Source organism: Erythranthe guttata, chromosome 2, assembly GCF_056151865.1.
Source record: "Erythranthe guttata isolate IM_541 chromosome 2, IM_541, whole genome shotgun sequence".
Lineage (NCBI taxonomy): Eukaryota > Viridiplantae > Streptophyta > Magnoliopsida > Lamiales > Phrymaceae > Erythranthe > Erythranthe guttata.
Genome location: NC_142534.1, coordinates 10,692,522 through 10,700,000, shown reverse-complemented (window position 1 = coordinate 10,700,000; position 7,479 = coordinate 10,692,522). Strand labels below are relative to the sequence as shown.

Genomic DNA, 7,479 nt, shown 5'->3' with positions numbered 1-7,479 from the left:
TTCCACGGTCGAGTAGGAAGAGTTTTTTTCGGACCGGGCCGGGACCTCGGGTTTGGGGCAGGAGTAGAACCACCGGAAGTACCAGCCATTGTATAAGGCGGAGGCGGAGGCGGAGTCAAACCGTCCTCGTCATCATCACCGGATGGCAAATCAGGCACCGGGAACTGATACTTCTGCTGAAAACGTAGTCCTGGATCGTACTCGTTCTCGTGGGGATCCATATATGTATCCATCTCCTGCTCGGGCTCTGCCTCTGACTCCTCCTCCTCCTCAATTGTCATACGCGGTTGTACAAAAGCACCAGTCCGTTCCCCACGACGTTTAGAACTGGTAACATTACGGTTGTGCGTTCTGCCCTCCCGTTCCGCAGTATTCTCCTCCACCGGATTTGCAGGAGGACGAATCAGGGGACCTTTTCCTTTTCCCATTCCTAATTTTTTCATCCAGTTAGACATCCTACAAACATAAAACATATTTTAAATTAATTATATTAATATAATTGAATTAAAAAAAAAATAAATAAATAAAATAATTCGAACGCCCGGTTTGGGCGTGAACCGGGCGAGTGAACGCCTGGACCGGGCGTTCACTCGCCCGGTTCACGCCCAAACCGGGCGTCTGCTGCACTATCCAACGCCCAAGTTGGGCGGCCAAGGGGTGTTCGAACGCCCGAATCGGGCGTTTGAACACCCTTTGGCCGCCCAACTTGGGCGTGCAGTTCGTTACTTCCGAAAATAAAAAAGCCCCTACAATTCGATTTGTAGGGGCTTTAAACATGAAATTGGTTGCATAAACGACATGGGCAATGCATATTATACGGAAATTAGTCGAAATTACCTCAAAAAATCGAAACCCAATGGCTATTCGAGCTTGATTTCTTCTTTTTCGAATTTTTTTTTTTTTTTTTTTTGCTATTTGCGGTTTTTGGGTTTTGGAAGTTTAGAGAGAGAGAGGGTTTTTTTTATGAGCCGCGAATAACAAAAACGCAACCGCGAATAGCATTTCCGAAAAATAAACGCTATAGATAGGCGTTCCTAGGCCCAAGCCTTTTTTCGGTCTCTCAAGAATAAATTAGATTTTTTGTGAGAGGAAATTTAAAGTATCTTAACTATCAATTATTTCCTCACGAAGCCGGTTGAGAATGCTTCTCTCGTCGATCTGCTGACCCTATCGTCTTCCCGTTTCTCTTCCTTCCAGTCCAGATCGAAACAACTTGTTCTCGCATCTTGTTTTCACTATCTATTTCTCTCATTATTTTTTTTACTTTTCTAGTTTTAATTATTTGTCAAAATCCCTAATTCTACTCGATTCTTTTCCTTTTACTTTCGGTTGTAGTTGTTCCTGCTGGGTAAAGTATGGGTTTTATGATGCCCATATATTTTAGAGCCCAATTTCTTATGGAGTTATGTGAAAATTACTTATGGGGCTTCTAATATAATGACTGTGAGAAATCGGTTCTTCTCATAAGGTTGATTTATCCTTTCTACAAGAGTCATTTTGTTGAACAATTTTGGTTAGTAAAATTTATATACATATGACACGCATTTTATCATTTGCGCCATATTTTATTTTACGAAAAAAATATGAATTTGATCTTCCCTCTTGTCTTGTGTAGCTACTTTGCCGAAATTATAAGCAAATTGCACAGATTCAAAATGGAGAAATGTTTTCGGTGAGTACTCTTCTTAATGACTTGGGGACTAGTTCACTAACTGCAAGTGTAGGAGAACTTGTATTATTATTATTTTTTTTTATGTTTATTTTCATTATGGGTGCATTTGGATGGAGGGATTTGGGGGAGGGATTTCAAATCCATAATAACAAATCCCTCGGACTTGTTTGGATTGAGAGATTTGGAGATGGATTTCAAATCCCCACCCCTCCTTTTTAGTTGATTTTGGAGCAATAGTGATGGATTTCAAATGACTCCAAAATTGGAGTCATTTCAAATTCATTCCCCAAATCAATTCCCTCCCCAAATCCCTCCATCCAAATGGACCCTATGTGTTCATCTTAATATTGATAGTTTTGGCATGTCATTCCAATGATTTTAATATTATTGATTCATTACCTAAAAATAGGTGTGCCTTTCCATGGCTTTAGAAGCATTTATTGATTGGGTTACTGATAACCGTTGAAGTTCGGTTCCAATTTGTGACTCATGGTGTGGCCTTTTATTAGGCCTCTTATTTATGAATGTAAACTCTTAATGTGAGTGGTTGTAAGTTCTTCATAATTTATTTTGTAGGTTTTTACTCAAATGTGCAGTATATGTAGTTATTGCTTGTAGATCTAGTCTATAACAGCTTATTCAACGATTTATGGTCTTCGTTGCAGGGCATAATGTCTTTGCAGTAGTCATCTTTGCTACTCCAGTGAATTTCAATCACCCTCGCTTCATGGTTGGGTTGAGGAATCCGGCCAACTGATAGTGTATCGCTTTGAAATTCATAATTTTCAAACTTTATTGCCGGTTGAAAGTGAGGTAAACTAATTACAAACACATATTTCCCAAATCACTTGATGTTATACTTGTTGATGAAAGTCTGTACACACATGTAATTATATAGTACATTTCGGAGTGCCAGAATGTGTGTTATTCAATATGGGAAATCGTATGCATTTTCTATCTGATGCGAACATCATATACTGGGAATGCTAAAATGCACTAATCCATACCAGTTGTTTCGATTATTTAGTCTATGTTGAAATGTACTAAATCAGTACCTTGCAAAGCTTTTAATATTGTATTTCTATGTCATTTTTACAGAAAAACTTGGAATCTTCGGAGTTCAGCGTAAGTGCTTGCCGACTTGAAGGCATGACAACATTGTAGATCTTTAAATTACAAGTTTTTCTTCGTTTAAATAATGATAAGTGCATTGTAGACCATATTTTTTTATTGAGACACTATTTCTTTTATTTTTGTTCTACAAGAATATTGAAAGATAGTGTTAGCCTTTTTATGTGCATGTATTAACTTGGTTAAAATATTAATGATATTTTTTGGTGATATTGTCGAGATCTTTTTCAAAAATAGGATTATTATATTATAGTGTTCATTATTTTGTTGAACAAATTTATTAGAAAAATCTATGTGTTCAATAGCATTAATTAAATAAAATTAACCATTTAATAATAGCTCACAATCAGATGCTATAGTATGACATAGCATTTATTTTAGGCTATAGTTGCTAAAATGATAGCGCTGAATACGTGTTATAACAAAGTGAATAATAGCTCAACAAAAACGCTATGCCTAGAAATTTTAAAATAGCGTTTACTAAACGCTATGGAAAAGTTTCAGCCTATTATAGCTCCGACAGACATAGCATTTTTAAAAGCGCTATAATGTCCTACTATAGCAGCTCCGGCAGACATAGCATTTTTAAAAGCGCTATAATATCCTACTATAGCGTTTTTCAAACGCTATGGATGATGCTTTGTGGCGTAGTGTCTATTAGGTTAAAACGACTTCTGTCTAAAATTGGTTTTTTAAATAAAAAGGTTGAGGTTTTTTTTTATAGTCAATTCAGCTGTGCAAAAATCATGTCTTTCATGACAAAATAAAACACATTGATGTGGTTCAAACATCAGTGCAACTTCTTTTATTTTATGCAACTTGTCCACAATCCTAGGACAAATATTACTGTGGTATTTTTCAATCAATTCCCTCTTTTTAAAAAAGCTACACATTCGTTGTCTTTAGAAAGTCTCCTATTGTTAAAAATTGAGCCTATAAATGAACTTTCTGATTTGGGCATGTCTTTTAATTCTGGCAGCCCAACTCAAGGAATTGGGCACAAGCAACTTAAGCCCACTACCAAGTCAGACCCGATCTTGACCCTCCATTTTGTGTAGTTAATCGTGGACGTTCATCTGACTTTTTTCTCACTCCTCCTCAAACCCTAGCAGTTCATTTCAGTTGTATCGTTTCTCCCTCTTCTTGTTCCCTTCTCTCTCTACAGTCCTTCGTCATCCATTGTAGTTTTCCGGCGACACCGTCGCAGGTCCTGCCAGACAATGGATGTCCTTGCCGCCATAGATTATTTAATGCTACGGACCGTTGAAACTTCGTGTATAAATACTGTGGTAAGAGAGAGACAAGGCATACTTTACCTTTAATTCTTTCACTTCCAATTGTCTTTTATGAGTGTTTGAGATCTCTAAGTGAGGATAACTAGGGTTTGTGCTGAGTGGAGAGGGTGAGTTGTGACTGAGTTAACAGTGTATCTGTTGGTGAGTCAACTCAGGGTGAGTTCTGGGTAGATCTAGGGCTTGGGTGTGTGGCAGTTTCTTAATACTTATTTCCATTCTGGAGTTGCGACCAAAACTTGAATCTTCTGGACTGAACGCTGAAAAAGGGAATTAAGCCGTTTGATTATACATGCAGCTCTTTGCTTGAGCTATTTTGCAAGCTATCTCTTTCCCTCTTTCAATTAGTACGGATATATGGTTGAAACTATTGGAACTTGTACCTAACACCAATAATATCACAAGATCCCTTGCATCGTTTATGAAGTTGTAAGACTTGTATAGTTGTTACTTAACATATCACATTTAGTGGCTGGTGTTACTTAATGCTTACACCACAACTTGGGAGGGATCTTACACAGCCAAAGATAAGCCTCTAGATTAACTTTTCTTATTCTTTCCATGTGTTCTTTAAACCTCTCTTCAGCTTAAGAAGTGGCTGCAGCCCACGTCATATCTTTCAAAGCTGGATCACTAAAGACTTTCTTAAAGTTTGCATAGATATGTCTTACACAAAATGTGTGCTCCACATTAGACATCAGTTCTTCAAATGGTTTAACCATTCTTTCTGCCTAACTAATGAAACTCCACCCCATCTCATGAGGCGTGCCTATTGATTTAGTGAGCAATGTCAAAAACCAACTCCAACTCAGATTCAACCATTCCAAATTCTAACGAATAAATGCTAGTATATACAAAATAAATAATTCTTCTTCTTCTTCTTCTTCTTCTTCTTCTTCTTCTTCTTAACAATAACAATAACAATAATAATGATTAGTTTAATACATAACAATAACAATTATAATAATATATATTAGTGATATCGGTCAGAACAACAATGTTAATAGTATTTTTTGTGAAATGTATAAAGGAGTTACAATTTGCTGAGATTAAATTGAGCGAGTCAAACCCATAATTTGGAAAATAAAGTTGAGTTAATGCGTAACGTTCATGTCCACCTTTTCTTTGTGTTATGTGCATGAAAAAAAAATTGTTTGTGTTTAAATAAGGTTAAGTCGTGATGTGACATTCTTTATTAGGTCATGGAATAGTAAGAAAGCTGCATAATATAATTACTATATATCATGAACATTTGAGATAAGTATTAATTTATTTCTTTGTGAGATCATTTTCATAATGAACTATGATTTTGCATGCTCTGTGATTTTTCAATTTAACGAATAATACAGTTTAACCGTGAGACATTCTCTATATGAAAAAATATTTTGAGATTAGTGGTCGGGTATTGATATGCGCATGGTCATAGTTAATTTATTCTATCTTTATTTTGATTCATGGTTATTGGATAGAGGTATGCATGTGTTTTAAATATTTTGTATGTTGTTTCGAAAATACTTGAATGTTGAGAAATAGTGGGGGTTTTGTATCTACCTATATGAGCATGTTATAATTGATTTTTGTGTGATCTATGTTTAACTATATTGTTCACTTTATGATTCCATATTATTATGTAGATAATATGATAAATTTTGTTTTATTTGCAATCTTGAATATGCAAGTAATCATTAAAGGCATTATTTTCCATATACGTGACAATGATATTATTTAGAAAGGCCTAAGTGTGGATATTGATTTCCAAAAATAAATTTGTAAAAAATAATATTTGTGATTTGTGAAGTGAAACGTTTTTCAAAGTTTTCAATATTGTACATTATTGAAAATCTAAATAAGAGGATTATATTTCAATTTTTAATCTTGTGTGAACGAGCTACATATCGATAATTTAAAACTCAAAAATTCGTATCAATTTTGATTGATTATTTTGACATTGACCTGGGAAGAGGCCGGTTAGTGACGAAAGTGATATATAAATACACGTGTGGTATAAATCGATACTTCTTGCTTCGATAAATGTGATTGAATTAAATAATTGCTTTGTGCAATTATAAATGAAATCAAATTGATCGAATGCATTTGGAGAAACACAATATTGTGTCATACAATTAAAATGGTGTAACCATTGAGTTTATGACACTATAATCAAACTACAGTTGTTGATTTGTGAAATTATTTTTTAGATCATTTGAGGAAAGATCTAAAAGTGCATCGAGGGGGACTGGACGAAGTCAAAATAAAACCAAAAGTTGATTATGAGAAAACAACCGCCTAGGAACCGGAGATCCCAAGAACTAGATAGGAGACAAACGAATCATAAGGCAACTTGATAGAAGAGAAAAATGCACATTTTCTATGAATATCCATCCCTATGATACGTGTGCATTTACTAAAACTCGTACGATAAGTGAGGTTGAGATTTTAATCTCTTAATGAGTTCTATAGCGCAAATGGGTGGGATGTTTGAGTTAGGAGTACATCCTTGATAGACTCACCTATGTTGTGTGGAAGTGAGGCCGCTTCCTAAGAGAATAAGGCTTGATTATCTAGAGCACTCATGAATAAACGGTTACAGTACATGACCGTTAATGTGTAGTCTTGAGAAGCTAATTCGAAACACTTGAAGTATTGTGTGTATAATATAATTTTTCGTGCCCCAAGAATCACTGTTTGAAGGCATAATCCACTTTGATTCTAGTACGAGAAATATATTATACTAAGTGATGGTTTAAAGGCAGAGCCACATTCTTTATGCACAATACTCGCACAATAGCGTATTACTATTTCTTAATTTTATTGAAATAAGTGTGGATTGTTGGATATTTTAATACCAAATTTAATCATTTTCTGTAAACTTATTTTGACCATCCATTAACCCTTATTTATATATTTGTCACCTACAAATAAATTTTATAAATTCCATAAGTTCGCCTATTAACTCTATATTATAACGGACATTTTTTGTTACTATATAAGATGATGAGGTGTTGTGCTTTTACATAGAAGAGGAGAAGGGAAAATATATATTTTCTGAGTTTTCTCTATGTACATGTACATAATATATTGAGCTCTTAATGGGTGTTGGGTATAGCTTCTACTTCACCAATAGTGCAGTATTGGTTGAAGACACTATATGTGGGTGTGCAGTTGTATCTGATAGGCGACACGACCATTCCTTGCTGCATAAATATAATTAAAGCGGTTCATGCAATTCGTCTGAAAGAGAGTGATTCTTTCGTGCCTCACACCAAGTATTCGTTGATAAAATCGTCAAGCTTAGAGCGGAAATTCCAACACTAGATAATTATGAAAATATATATATTATTTTCATTCTAGAATTGTATATGCATACTAACGAATTAAATAGAG

General features: G+C 35.1%; 1 long non-coding RNA gene across 1 annotated transcript; it reads left to right on the top strand.

The window, feature by feature from the left end:
* The first annotated feature begins 1,309 nt into the window (after positions 1-1,309).
* LOC148772311 (uncharacterized) lies at positions 1,310-2,492 on the top strand. The gene is made up of 3 exons (XR_016030083.1): positions 1,310-1,513; positions 1,616-1,672; positions 2,338-2,492. It is a non-coding gene; the product is annotated as an uncharacterized LOC148772311 (long non-coding RNA).
* Positions 2,493-7,479: the final 4,987 nt, after the last annotated feature.